The sequence below is a fragment of the Schistocerca nitens genome, chromosome 3 (genome assembly GCF_023898315.1).
Source record: "Schistocerca nitens isolate TAMUIC-IGC-003100 chromosome 3, iqSchNite1.1, whole genome shotgun sequence".
Taxonomy (NCBI): domain Eukaryota; kingdom Metazoa; phylum Arthropoda; class Insecta; order Orthoptera; family Acrididae; genus Schistocerca; species Schistocerca nitens.
In genome coordinates, this window is record NC_064616.1 from 968,499,247 (window position 1) to 968,517,252 (window position 18,006).

Genomic DNA, 18,006 nt, shown 5'->3' on the forward strand with positions numbered 1-18,006 from the left:
TGCTTCGTGCCACATACGGCGTACAGTTTTGGGCCATCGTTAAAGGAGATGTTCAGTATGCTGTCCTTTCATTGTAAGGCTCCTTTATGCTGATAAGTGCAAAGATCAGACTACAGTGAAGCATTTCACGAACTTTTATAAACACAAAGTGGTTCCATTAGAACTAATAAGTGGGCTGCTCTTACACAGAACTCTTAATACGGTAGTAACAGTAACAGATGTCTAGTGCATGCTGTATCTATTGTTAATAACGAAGGACTGTGTCCTCATTTAGTTAATGCATTCTCTAGGTCATCCGTAATAACAATGAGGTTGCAGTATAAGAGACGTGTTTCACAATAGTGAAGATCAACAAGCGCTCATAGCTCTGAATAAACGCTTTTTGGAGCCCATGTTTACCATAATGTTTTTATTTTTTTGGTCGATACCACAACCTCTCAAGACACGGAATAACTTTTCAGCATCCTGTATATCTACGTGAAACAGAGAGAAAATGAATGCTTTCAGAAGATATACCGCATACACCCAAGATGTTGTAGCCGACAGCAGTGTCTTCCTTCTGCCTGCCGCGGTGGCCGAGCGGCTCTAGGCGCTTCAGTTGGGAACCGCGTGGCTGCTACAGTCGCAGGTTCGAATCTTGCCTCGGGCATGGATGTGTGTGATGTCCTTAGGTCAGTTAGGTTTAAGTAGTTCTAAGTTCTAGGGGATTGATGACCTCAGATGTTAAGTCCCATAGTGCTCAGAGCCATTTGAACCATCTCTTCCGTCTAGGTATCGTTCTGGATCCAGTGCACCAATCGTTTCTTTTTTTTCGTGTCCTTCAAGTTTTCGCACTTACGTTAATAAAAGTCAGTGGTTAGTTCAATTGCTGTACCACATTTCACATCATTATAATTGTTCCGTGGATAGTGCATCCCTGAAACACAGTTCTTCCCCTCCCTGTCAATTTACTTAGTATTCTGACTTAGTATTCCGACTTCTTAACATTCATGGAATGTTGCATCTGCACCCTGTAGTGGGTGGAGATAAGGCAGGAATGGATCACATCCACATAAAAAAGTGTACCGTGCCTAATGTTGGTCACATGTCTGCAATGTTCTGCTTTCCTTGCGTTTTTGGCGCTAACTGTTGCCCGCTTCTTCTGTGGTTTAGATTACATCGTATCTCTTGCCATTTCAGCATATATTTATGTATAGCTTTTGCTTCATGCTTTGCTGGTTCCTCAGTGATGTCTTTCGCTTTCTGTCAGTTCTCTTTCTTCAGGTAGGTGGCCAGTACAGTGTTACACGTATCAATGTCTATCATTTGTTACCAAAATGGCTGACGTTAATGTTGTGTAGTATGTCTGTCTGAGTCACAACTGATCGCGTTATATATTATTTAGCCGGTGGCTAATGTGAGAAGCAACGTAACGTATTTCGCGGTCGAAGCTGTTATTTATAGGAAAGTCACAGGCCGCAAAACTGTTGCCAGATGTGGAAGAACATAAAAAGAATCGATGATTAGTGGAAGAGACATCAGTGCAAAAAATGTCACATATTTCACGTTAATAATCGGGGAGATCCATTTCTGTTGCATTACACTACTAGCGATAAGTCAATGAAAAACGTAACAACCTTAAATTAGTTTGAAGTAACCGTCTATAGTTAGCTGAAGACAAACTGTCTCATAGAACTAATTGTGGGAACAGATGTCAGAGTGTAACTCATGGCAAGAATATAAGGAAATGTACTTTATCTAGCAGAGAACGTTCGACAGAGATTGAGTATTGCTCGTCAGTTCAGGATCCTTACCAGTTAAATCTAGTAGAAGAGGTAGGAGAATCCAAAGAAGATCAGTGCATTTCGTCACGGATTCGTTTAGTAGGCTCGATAACGTTGTGGAGATACCCGTGACGTTCCTGTGACGGACTCTAAAAGTGAAATTTTATTGGTAAACTTCCCAGAGCGATCGTTTCAAGGAGAGCGACCGCGGAAATGACCACGATGAGAACGTCTGAGAAATTACATTTCATACACAACATTACCAGCAGTTCTTCTTCCCAAGTATCATTCACGGATGGAATAGGAAAAAGGGACACTATAGGGGCACGAGAATTATCGTAAGGTTGCTTTCGGACTAGACACGTAGATTAAGTAGTAAAAAGCATGCGCCTTTGTTTTCTATTTAATGGGTGGTTCAAATGGCTCTGAGCAATATGGGACTTAACAGCTGAGGTCATCAGTCCCCTAGAACTTAGAACTACTTAAACCTAACTAACCTAAGTGCATCACACACATCCATGCCCGAGGCAGGATTCGAACCTGCGACCGTAGTGGTCTCGCGGTTCCAGACTGACGCGCCTACAACCGCACGGCCGCACCGGCCGGCTATCTACTTAATGTCGGCATATGTATGCCTAGTTTCAACTGCTGAGCCCAACATCTGGATCAAAAACTCACAACATTTTCTTGACATGGTTTAACAAAATTTAATGGTAGCTTTAAGTTAATTTTATTAACTTTGCGTCTTTGTTTAGAATTTGTCCTGCTTTCTGACTGTTTAGCCTGCATGGTCATTAAAATACTTAAAATATTTATTATTGACGATCATAACGTCATAGTACACTCTACTTTTCTAGTTATGGTTTTTCCGAACACTGTCAGTCTGGGGTTTGACGTTTCGGACAGCATACTTTTTAGCAAGATGCATGCCGTGCACTGAGATGCTACGTAGGGGCTGTAACACCATTTGGATATTGTATCTCGGGCATACTTTCATTTTCTTCTAATTTCACTAAATCTAGGTAAATATTTCAAAAGTTTATAGTTTCAACCAACGCCGCTTTTATACTGCGCACAAGTACTCAAAATGTCCTGCCTACATATCAGTGATAGCAGTACTACGTCGCTCGACCCAAGGGTATGAGTTAAATATCCTAAAAAATTTAGACGCTGGTGATGGCAGAAATTGTCATAATCAAAATTTAGCAGACTAAATCAGGGGAGCTTTGTCGTACATTCCCTGACCACCGGACAGTACTGGATTAAATTCGTGACTCCCCACTTCATCTCTTATTTTGCAGCATAAAACCCTGTTGGTGATGATCAGTCTCATCGACGGGGGCTGAACTCGCCAACCACTTGTTCTTATTCGAAAGTCGCAACTTAATTGACGCAAGGGAGATCCACTGAATCCGTTTCATTTCCATTACCAGTGGTAACGGTATGCAACACATCCATCCGTCACGACCATCCGTACCAAACAGAAGCATACCATACGTATTGCGTTAATGAACTAACAAGAGCCCTACCCGAATATTTTAATAAATACCACAGTGGCCCAACCATGGTCTTCGATTTTCTAAACCAAACTACGTCTGCTGCCAATAAGGCATTTGCTGGAATCATGTACTGGGAAGTGAATTCAGTGGATGAGCTACTGGTTTCGTGTTAACAGTTCCTGAACAACGACAGACCGGACTCTTCGTAATACATAAAATGAACAGCCACTGGCAACAAATAGCGCCTCGCTTTCATTGTTATGGTTTCCTGCGGCTTTACAGAACCATTCCCAAAAAAGATATGGATAACGCACCCTGGAAGGCCGCAGTCCATACTCCTTATCTCTGATTACCTACTTTTCGTTCAGATAGTTCCTAATATAGCATCACGAATCTGAAAATCCCTTGCAGTATTGGGAATTGAACTCGGTTCCTCCACGTAGCAGTGTTTATTTATTATTTGTTTTTGGCCTTTGTCCTTTAGATTTGTCTCACAGTCGTTCCGTGCTGCTGCTGGATGACATCTTTCAAATTCTATCAACGAGAAAATTCACTCAGTCCTTGTTCTTTTGTTTCATCGTGTGACCATTACCTTAACTGAACACGCTGAGCTACCGTGCCGGCAACACTCAGTTACGATAGTTTACATATGCCCTGACATATTTATATTGTAGAGAGGTCATAATAATTTCATTGTACCCTTGAAACCTTTACGTCTGTAAAGATGCATTATCTTTAATCCACTTTACGTATGAGCGTACCAGAAATTCCGAGTACGAGATAAATATCCTAAAAATTTGATACCAGAGATTAACCCTCTCCCAAGTATCAGCACGTGCACCACTTTATTTGTCTGCTGAGAAATTTGTTAGCTGCCGTATCCCTTCCTATATTCTCTAATATCTCAATCTGGAAACAATCCCCCAGGCCGTGGCTAAGTCATGTCTCCGCAGTATTATTTCTTCCAGGAGAGCTAGTCCCACAAGTTGTGCAGGAGAACTTCTGTGTAGTTTGGAAGGTAGGAGGTGAGATACAGGCGAAACTGAAGCTATGAGACAGTCTCGTGAGTCGTGCTTCGGTAACTCAATAGGCCCAGCACGGTGGCTCAGCGTGTACGGTCGGGGACTGGTCTCCCTCTGTAATAAGAACCTGAGTGACGTTTTCATCCGTGGAATTTTAGATGTATCATGCGACGTCTGCGCAGAACTGCAGAAGAAAAATGACAAAGAATTAGATAAAAATGAAAGACCGAAAAAGTTGGTAGAGTGCTTTCCCGCGAAAGGCAGATCCCAGGTTTGAATCCCGGTCCGGCACACAGTTTCAATTTGGCAATAAGTTTAATTATTAACAAAACTATTAAAATTTAAAATTATATTGTTTACCAAATCCATAACGAATGATGCAGACACGCAATGTATGCGTATGATATGCCGTTCTGTAGCCCTTGGTGTGAACTATAGAATGAACTAGTCACTATTATTGTATAGCATATAAGCAAATAGTTTAATAAACAACATGAAGAAAGATACCTCAACCAAGGTTTCTCCTCATATACTCAGCTGATCGTCGTGAGCATGAGAATTTCATCTTGTTATCCCAGCAATCTATATGTCTTCGAGAGCTACAAGATCACCATTGGTGTTTGTTCTTTCTGACACAATATTCATATTGATATGTGTGTAAAATCTAACGTTGCACACTTTCTGTTCTATCCGGGAAGTGCGGAACAACAACGACTGGAAATGTGAGTGGAAAAAAAAGTTCAGTCTCTCAACTGGGGTTCATACAAGATCTGAATACAAACTCTGTCACACGGAATTGTACACCGAGTCCCTATCATAATGATATATCACGGTCACTTCCATTCTGTATATGTACGTAGTTAGAAACGGTGAGTCCAAACACTTCGCGAGACTGCAGCCTGACTTCGCACTCGCGTTCATGGCGGGGGGGGGGGGGGGGGGGGTGCGCTTTTAACTAGGCTGGGCACACTGGAGTACACAGGCCGCCGGTGAGCACGGAGTGGCGTGGTATGGCGTGACTGGTCCGTAGTCAGTAGGTTACTATTTCGCGTACATACCCCGGCTGGTGTTGCTGGGCTGGCGTCGAACCTCTGTGTGCCACGGTGTGGTCATTGATGATAGTGTGTTTGTCCTCTGCTGGTTAACTAGCAACGAAGTGTCATAGGGGATTGATGATGTTTGTTGTTACCACAGCCATAGTGAAGTTGCAGAGCACGTAAGGCAGACTCGTAGTTGAAGGTAGAAAACAGGAATATCTGAAGCAGTTGATACAACGTACACAGCGTGATTCTGATTATACAGGAAAACACATTTTTGCGTATGTTCCCCAACTTCTAATTTACACAATCGCGTTGAAGAACAGCTGGTGTGTGCTGTCGTTGTGTTTAAAAATTCCTGGGAAATTGTAGCAGTACCATCGTTTAGGATAGGGAAAATTAGTTTTGTGCAATATTCTGAGCACAAGTTACAGCCAAGTGCGGGCCGGATTGCAGTGAGTTATGCGTACCAACAGTTGCGAAGTAGAATAGAGGCCACAGGGCTGCTAAATTGCTGAAATAGTATACATAGCGGTTTTGCATGTCGCAAATCACAGGCAGAAAGGGCCCACTGGCCAACCTAGCGTGTTACGAGTATGTGATGCAAAGCGGCGCGTATGGCAAAACAGAGGAGCATAGCCACGTATAAATAGGTGTGGGTTTCTAAAGAGATTCATTCAAGTGTGGCAGCTGTCGTGGACGGCGGGGCGTGTCACACCACCAGCTACACGCAGCAGCAGATGGGGTGCAAGCGTTCCAATCTACAGTGGGTCATTGGTTCGACCCTCTGAGGCCGACATGAGGTCCGTAGCCAGCCAGCGGCGGGCCACTCCATAGCTCTCTGCCGCAGGCAGTTGTCCTGGCTTCCAACACATGCTGGAGGTATCCCGAGGCGAGGGCCGCAGATTCGGACTCCGCATCATAGGCGCTTGTTGTCGCTGCAGTTTCAGCCATGCTGGAGAAAAGGACGCAGCTAGCCGCCTGCAGCTCACACCGAGCAGTGCTAAGTTAGCAGGGACAAATGGTTCAAATAGCTCAGCACTATGGGACTTAACTTCTGAGGTCATCAGTCCCCTAGAACTTAGAACTACTTAAACCTAACTAACCTAAGGACATCACACACAACCATGCCCGAGGCAGGATTCGAACTTTCGACCGTAGTGGTCGCGCGGTTCCAGACTGTAGGGCCTAGAACCGCTCGGCCACTCCGGCCGGCTAGCAGGGACAGAGACTGCCGAGTCAACTGCCAGCATCCTGACGATGACGCAACTCCGCTGGCGTAAAAGTCTGGCTCAACACAGCATTCCATTGCACGGGCCTCTGGGGTGCTTCCTCAGCATTACAGGGCCTTGTGACACAGACTGAGGGGTACACGGTACTGTATTTGGAAACAATAAATCAATTGAAAAGCTCGGATGAGTTTTAATATGGTGCCTTCTACCTGTTCCTGCTACATTTGGTCATCCTGATACATTCGGTGGCAGGAGCTGCCACTACAATATGATGCGTAAAGAGCCTCAGTATCTTAAAGTAGACGCTTCCTAACCGGTTAGCCAACGAACACAGCAGAAGTCATTGCATCTCAAGGCTATAGCACGAAAACTGCATGCAGTAGTTCTTAGCACACTCCTCTACAATTTGTCATTAAAATTTCTTCAGTCGAATCTCATTTTTGCTTTTAGGTGCAGGATAGGTATCGTCATGTTCATCACATATTTCTGTAGACCTTACTACAGGAATTCATACAGTGTCTGGCGCTATGTGGAGAAGATTCTCCTACTCATTCATGAAGAAATAAGCTATTGTGCTGACATGATAATGAGGTCTACACTGAGTTATTCTAATACTACACTCCTGGAAATGGAAAAAAGAACACATTGACACCGGTGTGTCAGACCCACCATACTTGCTCCGGACACTGCGAGAGGGCTGTACAAGCAATGATCACACGCACGGCACAGCGGACACACCAGGAACCGCGGTGTTGGCCGTCGAATGGCGCTAGCTGCGCAGCATTTGTGCACCGCCGCCGTCAGTGTCAGCCAGTTTGCCGTGGCATACGGAGCTCCATCGCAGTCTTCAACACTGGTAGCATGCCGCGACAGCGTGGACGTGAACCGTATGTGCAGTTGACGGACTTTGAGCGAGGGCGTATAGTGGGCATGCGGAAGGCCGGGTGGACGTACCGCCGAATTGCTCAACACGTGGGGCGTGAGGTCTCCACAGTACATCGATGTTGTCGCCAGTGGTCGGCGGAAGGTGCACGTGCCCGTCGACCTGGGACCGGACCGCAGCGACGCACGGATGCACGCCAAGACCGTAGGATCCTACGCAGTGCCGTAGGGGACCGCACCGCCACTTCCCAGCAAATTAGGGACACTGTTGCTCCTGGGGTATCGGCGACGACCATTCGCAACCGTCTCCATGAAGCTGGGCTACGGTCCCGCACACCGTTAGGCCGTCTTCCGCTCACGCCCCAACATCGTGCAGCCCGCCTCCAGTGGTGTCGCGACAGGCGTGAATGGAGGGACGAATGGAGACGTGTCGTCTTCAGCGATGAGAGTCGATTCTGCCTTGGTGCCAATGACGGTCGTATGCGTGTTTGGCGCCGTGCAGGTGAGCGCCACAATCAGGACTGCATACGACCGAGGCACACAGGGCCAACACCCGGCATCATGGTGTGGGGAGCGATCTCCTACACTGGCCGTACACCACTGGTGATCGTCGAGGGGACACTGAATAGTGCACGGTACATCCAAACCGTCATCGAACCCATCGTTCTACCATTCCTAGACCGGCAAGGGAACTTGCTGTTCCAACAGGACAATGCACGTCCGCATGTATCCCGTGCCACCCAACGTGCTCTAGAAGGTGTAAGTCAACTACCCTGGCCAGCAAGATCTCCGGATATGTCCCCCATTGAGCATGTTTGGGACTGGATGAAGCGTCGTCTCACGCGGTCTGCACGTCCAGCACGAACGCTGGTCCAACTGAGGCGCCAGGTGGAAATGGCATGGTAAGCCGTTCCACAGGACTACATTTTGCATCTCTACGATCGTCTCCATGGGAGAATAGCAGCCTGCATTGCTGCGAAAGGTGGATATACACTGTACTAGTGCCGACATTGTGCATGCTCTGTTGCCTGTGTCTATGTGCCTGTGGTTCTGTCAGTGTGATCATGTGATGTATCTGACCCCAGGAATGTGTCAATAAAGTTTCCCCTTCCTGGGACAATGAATTCACGGTGTTCTTATTTCAATTTCCAGGAGTGTATTTGTTTTCCTTTTTGCTCCAGTTTAATGAAGGACATAACACTACTTGCTCAGTTGTATTAGACTACAATATTGTGTCTCATTGAGTAAAACCATATTTGACTGGAAAGAGGATTCTCTATATCCTTTTCATTTTCAGTTCTCTTGTACCTACAGACTAATCAGTCCACAGTAAGAAAACTGTTTCTGGTAACTCAACTGTCAGTCAGTTGGTAGGTAGTCAAGTATGTGGTTACCAACTGCTAGCACCATTCTCGCCTAAGCCGGCCAGTGTGGCCCAGCGGTTCTAGGTGCTTCAGTCTGGAACCTCGCGATTGCTACGGTCCTCGGACATGGATGTGTGTGATGTCCTTAGGTTAGTTCGTTTTAAGTAGTTCTAAGTTCTAGAGACTGATAACCTTAGACCTTAAGTCCCATAGTGCTGAAAGCCATTTGAACCATCCTCACCTCTGAAAATAGTCCACTAACATCGCCCTCTTGAAAGTTGGGAGAATTCCCCAGCTAGCAATAAAATCTGCCGAACAGTGTGTGACGTCGCAACTAGTGCGCGATCGCCCATTTGTCTATTAAAAGCTTTACTTCAGAATGTATGTGGGCTGCAATGTAAGCCGGTAGAGTATTATACGGTCAGTAACGGCGAGTTGTGTCCTGCAGACTGGCGTCACGACCTTCTGTTGCAGTTGCGCGTGTGAAAGCAGTGGAGTAGCGCTGGCAGGCCACTTACATTATACGAAACTAAAAATGTTAATAACTAATACAGGAATAACCTGAGGAATGGCATATTTGATGTACATCCTTCTGTTGTGAAAACAAACAATATGTCAAAGTCTGAGATCAAAAATAGTTGTATTTTGGATGTTAGTAAAATTCCATAAAGAAAACGTAATTTTCCGAGAGTCAAGAATTTAAATAAATACAGTGATGTAATAGTTCACCTTCAGTGACTATGTAAGATGATCTGATAACACTTTCAGTGTTCATATATAAATTTGGAAAGTTTTTAGTTTCAGAAAACCTCTGTGACTTTTCTATAACAATAATATCAAGAATTTTAAGTAAATATGTATATTGTGTGTTAGGGTGCATGTGAATGGAATGCGTGTGTGAGAGTATGTGGGACGTTCGGCATTATTGAAAATCATTCATGTAATTCTCTACAGGAACTGGCAAGTGTTCCAAATCTGTAACGTGGGAACGAATCCACTAGTGGTTCACCTACTAGTGAATGTCGGATGTCCAAGTATGTATGTTTATGTATAAGACAACCAGAACATTCGCAACTACATAATAAGTTTCCAGATGTAGAGTAAAGCTTATAGTTCATTTTGTTTTGTTTATTTAATTAGAGAGTTTTGTGTTACTTAATTTGATGACGTCAATGAGCCTAGAGAAGTGGTTGGTGCTTGCTAGATTTTGGCGCGAGCCGCTCCCTTGAAGTGAGTTCTCATTGGTCGTAAGTGCTGACAGCCAATGAGAAGCGAGACGGTTGGCCGCCTAGCGAGAAGATATAGTTTTGGGTGTGGGAGAGTGAGAGAGGAGTCGCGAGCTAGCTTTGATTGGAGGCGGTTATGCTGTATGTGACTTTTCGCATTATGTGTAAGATGAAGTCTTGGGATGACTTCCGCGTTATGGTCCAGTGTTGATGGTATCTGGTAGTGACCAGAAACTGTTTATGAAAACTTTAGAGTGTTGTGATAATTCGTTCCGACGAAAATCGGGAGTGAACTTTGAATTATATAGCGTGGCGGTACTGAGTATATTCTTACTGAGTATTTTATGGCGAGCATAAACTTTTACTAAAGACAAACACTGAATATCGTGTGCAGAAGTAATTGGCCGATCATTGACTGTGTTACAAGTAATTGGTTTCGGAATTTGGGAAGGTAAAAGTTCTGGCTGTCTTAGGTATGGTGATAACTGTGAGCAGAAACTTTAGTAATTTTCGTAAATGTGGGCCGATGATCTTGCTTAACGGCAATAAAGATCTATTGAAGGTTTAAATTTGAACTTCATATTTAAAGTACGAGTGATATCCCCTTTCCGAATCATTTCTTTAAAGTACATAGACAAATTTCAGCAAAATTTACTTATAGCGGCCTCCGGCGTGTAGGTATTAGGTTACAGTTTCCTCAACACTGATTTTCTGTGATCTCGTAAGCAGCTGCAGTCAGGAGTGTACGTGCGAAGATCTACCGCTGTAAAGAGGAAGGTGAACAAAATTTATAAAAGAAATTGCATTGCAGCAGCAACGTACAATCCGTCGCAATTGGTGCATCGCACGCACGCACGTAAAAATCCGTCGCAAGTGGGCGCAGTGTACTACGGACTCTCGCTTTTCGGCCTGTGGCCATTTCAGAACTTCTGCAAATCCAATACCAGAAGAACAGTAAACAGGTAATACATATCCACAGACACTTAAAATGGCCAAAGGCCGAAGCTGACCAGTAATATATATATATACACTGCTGGCCACCGTAAATGCAACACCAAGAAAGACAAGAGGTAGCACAACAAAATTTATTTTGTAGATAACATGTTGACCAAGTATCAAATGATTACGTGTACAGACGTCTGTGACATGTGGTTCTGCCAGAATCAGTAGCCAGAGTAGCCGCCATTGTTGGAGGTCACCGCTGCCACACGTCGCGGCATTGAATCAAAGAGACGTTGGATGTGTTCCTGGGGTACAGCAGCCCAAGCAGCTTCCACACGTTGCCAAAGATCATCTGGTGTGGCAGCTGGGGATGTAATCTGGGTCACTCGTTGAGCAACCATGGACCACATGTTTTCTATCGGCGAAAGATCCGGAGAGCGAGCCGGCCAGGGAAGCAATTCAATCTGGTTATTGACGAAGAACCTTTGGACAATGCGTACCACGTGTGGTCGCGCATTATCCTGTTGAAATATGCCTGTGGCCGAGCCCTGAAGGTAAGGAAGGACAACTGGCTCCAGCACCTCGGATATGTAGCGCCGGCTATTTAAAGTACCGGCAATGCGTACTAGAGGCGTGCGAGAGTAATATCCAATACCGCCCCATACCATAATACCCGGTGCAAGACCAGTGTGGCGGTGCATAATGCAGCTGTCCAGCATCCTCTCTCCACGGTGTCTCCACACTCGAATCTGACCATCGTGGTGCTGCAGACAGAAGCGTGCCTCGTCAGTAAAGACAACGTCATTCCATTCTGCCGTCCACATCCGTCTGTCATCACACCATTGGCGACGGAGACGTCTGTGGTTCTGCGTCAATGGTAGACGAAGCAATGGACGTCTTGCGGACAGACCACTCTGCTGTAAACGGCGTCGAATGGTACGCGCAGACACTGGATGATGCGTTACAGACGCAATGTGCTGTGCTATGGTTCGGGATGTCACTGAGCGATCCGTCACTGCCATGCGCACAATTTGCCTATCAGCACGTGCAGTGGTGCACCGAGGTGAATGCGATCGACCACGTCGGTCCGTCGTACCCTCCTGCATCCAACGGTCACATATCCGCATTACAGTTGTTTGGTTTCGTCCAACACGACTAGCGATTTCTCTGTCTGATAATCCACAATCTCGGTAAGCCACTATCCTTCCTCTGTCGAACTCGGATACTTGATCAAAAGATGTTCGCTGTTGTCTACGAGGCATAACTGATCGTCTTGTGAAACAACCACAAGGTAAACACACGTGCCGAACGTACACTCGTCGAAATCGCCAAGCCTTAAATGGCGCTATGAGGTGGCGCCACAGGCGCGCGTGATGTGCGTCTGCGCTGAAATTCTAATTAGTTGCATATCTCATCGCTGCAAACTCATGGTGTAAATTTCACTCGATTCGGATGCTTCCTTCAGGGTGTTGCATTTACGGTGGCCAGCAGTGTATATATATATATATATATATATATATATATATATATATGGCCACTATCCAGTGGAAATACCTGTGATTTTTCTCTTGCCGAAACCTAGAAATTGTCTGACATGACATGAGACAAAAGCCGACTTCATCGCACTCTGTTCTGATAAAGATGCACTTACTGCACTCTACATACACACACACACACACACACACACACACATATATATATATATATATATATATATATATATATATATATATATATAAGGGCATCGTGCATAATAAAACTGACGGCCAACAATGGTTTATAAAATGGTTTCATCATTAGAAGTTACAGTGTGCCTGTGGACCCACATATGCAGAAAGCTATGAAAAGACAGCTTTCACCATTAACTTCATTTTTGGACGGCAAACAAACCCATTCTGATTTTATTACTGCACTGCACATTAAAATTTCGGTAATTTTAAACAAATTAATACCATCCTGCCATGTCCCTGTAATAAATATCATCGAAGTTTCGTCTTGCAACGTACAACTCACAGCAATAGTTCCGTCCCCGAATGGGCGTTAATCGCGGGCGTCCAACACCGTTGTTCCTTCAGAACGTTCCATGGGATGCTTACCGTGTGGCAGCCGTGACTTTGGTGGTAACCCGGACAGTAGGTTAATCCAGGTTGGCAAGTATTGCTTCCTTTGATTTCAGGTATCAGGAACACGCGCTGGAAAGACCACCACATTTAAAGAGATGGAAGGCCTATGCTACGATATGGAAACAGAACGACAGTAGCGCTCATAGCGGCCTGGCAGTGAACTTCAAATTGGCAAAATGTGGGGCGAAACGCCGTATTTTCGCTTTGTGAAAGACGAGTGTTAGATGATAATTTCTTCATTTATACGCTATGGGTGGATCTCGTAGTCTGATGGTGAAATGTGTATTTGGATACGTTCTTGTTACCTTACACAGTAATATAATTGAGAAGCATAAATGAAAAATTAAGATTAACTTCTTGTAGCTGGGCTTTACAGTCCTGTAAAATTTTATAAATCACATCGTGATCATCTTTTAACCGAAGTAATTCATTTTTAAAGCCTTATATGGCAATTTCGACCGTATGGCCATTATCCAGTGGAAATAACTGTGATTTTTCACTTGTCGAAACCTAAAAATCATCTGACATGACATGAGGTAAAAGCTGATTTCTTCGCACTCTGTCATGATTACGATAATCTGTATTGCATTCTTTGGTAAAATTTTATAAATCACATCGTGATCATCTTTTAACCGAAGTAATTCATTTTTAAAGCCTTATATGGCAATTTCGACCGTATGGCCATTATCCAGTGGAAATAACTGTGATTTTTCACTTGTCGAAACCTAAAAATCATCTGACATGACATGAGGTAAAAGCTGATTTCTTCGCACTCTGTCCTGATTACGATAATCTGTATTGCATTCTTTGAACGGCATTGTATATATGTCGCTTGGATTTTCACTAATTTTTGCTCGCATTCATAATACAGTAATGTGTAGGGTAAATGATTCCACATTTGTTTCTGTTTCATATAAGACAGAAGCTGCTTCGTTAAATGGTATCCTGAGGGCCCATGTTCTTTTGTTACCACTGACGAATCCGTGTGTGAAGTGTTCGATATAAATGAACTGTAAAGATATTGCTCGTATTCTACGGCATTTTTGTTCGCATCCGTTTCTTGAACATTGTCGCTTTTAACATGTTAAGTGGGTAAAAACTGTAGAGGAAGACAGAGACTGAGATACATCCGCCAAATAAGTGAGGACGTTGATTGCAAGCTCTACTCTGAGACAAAGAGGTTGACACAAGAGAGGAAAACAAAAAACCTATTAGTAACGTGTGCACATATTTGACTAACTACTGTAGCACTTTTATCATTTGCAAAGAAGAATGCTCTAGTCACTAAGACTGCAAAGCATACTCAGCTACATCTACATACGTACTCTTCAAATCACTGTAAAATGCATGGGACGCAGTGACTAGAAGCAACACTATTCAAAGTAGAATTACATAATCATACCGTGACAAAATGTAATGAAGCTGAATAATCAGCTCTGTCAAAAGCTAGCCGGCCAGTGTGGCCGAGCGGTTCTAGGCGCTACAGTCTGGAACCGCGCGACCGCTACGGTCGCAGGTTCGAATCCTGCCTCGGGCATGGGTGTGTGTGATGTCCTTAGGTTAGTTAGGTTTAAGTAGTTCTAAGTTCTAGGGGACTGGTGACCTCGGAAGTTAAGTCCCATAGTGCTCAGAGACATTTTTTTGGTCAAAAGCTGCTAATATAGAGCGTTCCATTAACTGCGATAAAATACAAAAAAATATTTTAGATAAGAGTTGTAGATGATGAGGAGGGTCACGCATTGCTACCTATGGCCGTGGCCTTGAAATTCATTTTCAAAGTGATTTGGAGGTTAAAGATTTTTTTCCTTTTTTTAACTGGGGCCTCTAATATTACATTTGAGATATGAATATTGAGGCAAATTTAAATAAAAATGATACAGTGTGACAATTATTGAACTATGTGAAATAAAATTGTCATAACTTGTGAACGGTTTGCGTTGGGACGTTCAAACTGCATGGCTGGCCGCGGGGCAGGATGGGAATTAGTATCGGCATGCACACGCACCTTGTTGTCTGCCGTTTGCAAGTGAAAATGTGACGTACAGCGTGCCTGAGCGTACAGCAATTGTGAAGTCCTACTGTTCGAGCAATAACAGGCCAACGGTGGTTCAAAGGAAGTTTGCGGGCGAGTTCAGGCTGTAGACAACCGATCCAAGTGTGCTAAAAACCAAGAACTTATTTTGCAAGTTTGAGAGATGGTGAGGACAGTTTTGGCAATGTCTGTCGTCCAAAAAGTGTGAAAACGCCTGAAAACATCAAGAAGAAACGCGTTGTGTTTCAAACCAGCCCCAGAAAATCAATCAGACGAGCGGCACAACAGATGGCAATCAACCGGGAGACATTGCGACGAATTGTTTTTGAAGACCTGCGTTACTTCCCATACAAAAGTCAAACCTATCAGCCATTAAGCCCGTGGGCCATGGAGCAGCGGTTGTCCACCGCATTGACGAACAGGACTTTGATTTGAATATGGTTTGGTTTAGCGACGAAGCCCTCATTCGTCGAGATAGGTTCGTCAATAAGCAAAATTGGCGCTTTTTGGGGACTGAGAATCGGCATTTGACGATCGACAAGTCTCTTCACCCTCCACGGGCGGTGCACTCTGGGGGCCACATTCTGGCTCTGGGGTACCCAGAGGCCACTGGCAAGGGTCTCAATTGGCTACTCTATTCTCAGGATCTAAACACATGCAACTCCTTTTAGTGGGGCTATATTAAAGAAAAGTTGTACAGAAATAACCCCAAAACAATTACTGAGCTGGAAGCAGCCATACAGGAGGTAGACAGCATTGATGTTCCGACATTTCACCGCGTCGTGCAGAATTTCACTGTTCGTCTGCGCTACATCATCTCCAATGATGACAGGCATATCGAACATGTCATAACCTAAATCCGAATATCTGTAGCGACGTTTACGTGTTGAATAAAGTGTGTGCACGCCGTAATTTTTAATTAATTTACGTTTTTTTCACATTGTTCAATAGGTGTCACTACGTACATTATTCAAGGTCATGGCAACGTTCAGTGAAAGTCATATAAGCAAATACGTTTTTAGTTCTAGTAGAGATTAATTTGGAGTAGAGAAGGGATACAGCAAAATACAATTTCACATAGAAATTCAAAGGCGCATGCAGACGAATGATAGGCGGGGGGACTCACTCAACGACATGTATATCAATTATCTACGTTTTATCTATGCTTGTTATGTCTTGCAAATGGCAAAATAACATTTATATGTTGTGACGTATTTATTTTTTCCAATGAACACGATAATTAAAACTAGGTTAAACTCTGTGTTCACTTTCTCCAAATCAGACGTTAAAAGTAGGGGTTTCCATGAGACAAACCTCAACCTTCGAATAATCCTCGATAATTAACTTTAAGGTAATGGTACTGGTAATTATATGTGTCCCTGAAAAGCACGTTCAGGGTCACTGGCAGTAGTAACAATGTGTGACCCTCTTTGTCACATACAACTTTTATCTAAAACAATTTACTCTATTTCATCTCTCCCAGAGTTATTCTCCATTATGGATTAAAATGGTCCACTCTATATGACAATTTACTCCTACCAATGAAGAAGAATACAAGCAATATATTTACAGTGCAATTAAGAGTGGAATACATACAAAAATTCGTAATCAGAAACACAGTGCAATGAAACCACTTCTGTTTTGAACGAAAAGAAAACAAATATGGAAGACTTTAAATTACCCGATAAGAAAAGGACAAGATGGGTCGAATAACTTGCAGCACTCGAAGCAGCCTGCCAGCGAACGAAGATCATATTAACGACGTCCTTATATGGGTGTCACACTCGTGAGGGGGATTGCTGTGTCGTTCCCCTGCTTACGAGGAATCTGTCACATGTTTGCCGATCCAAGAGACTTTTACGTTCTTAAATGCAATACTGTACTTGCATATAATGCAAAAGTGGTATACTACAGGAAAAAGAGGTACAGAAATTTTGAATTCAGTTTTACGGGTAGTTGCTTGGTTGTCAAAAATGAATAAAAAAATGAAGCATATTATTTGGTAAAAATTTTCTAAAGCGAATATCCTATAGATATTTCTTTATTTACAACGATCAGCTCCAACAGACTTTTTGTCATCTTCAGGTATTCAGAAGTTTTTTTATAAAACGTGTTCGTTTTGAGTTGGAACCTCACACCAATTCCCATGTTAGTGGATAAAATGTAGCACATTAGACAAGGTTTCTCACAAATAAAACATTTAAAATCAAAAAGCACCTTATGGACGTGGCAGTGACCATATATGTAGCGCTTACAAATGACTGTTACGTCATAAAAATCACAGTACGCAATACAATTCACAGTAGTACATCTGTATACGTTAGCTAGACATATTCTAATCATTGAACATCCATCCTACATGGCGTGTTAGTTATAAGACAGCTTTCGGTACCTACAACGATTTGAGGATCAGTGCTTTCTATTAGTGCATGGAACTCTGTTTTTTTCCCAACACAGCTACGACAATTGTCAAATACAATATCTGTTGGTATTAGGTGTACCCTCCTCCTGTGTATGCCCTGCCCCCGTTTTGAAGGATGAAATTTCTGAGGAATCTATATCGAAACAAGGCCCACGGAGTAGATAATATTCCCTCAGAAATACTGATACCTTTAGGGAAGACAGCCATGATAAAACTATTCCACCTTGTGTCCAAGATATATTAGACCCAAAATAAGCTCTCACTTCAAGAAGAATGTAACAGCTCCTATTCCAAAAAAGGAAGGTGCTGACGGGTGCACAGGTGCAACTTTGCAGGAGAGTGGAATGAGTACACAAAGCTGACCTCGAGTAGAACGGTTTGGGTTCCAGAGAAATGTGAAAACACGTGAGGGTTTACTGACCCTATGACAGCTTACAAGAGGGGTTAAACAAAGTAAAACCT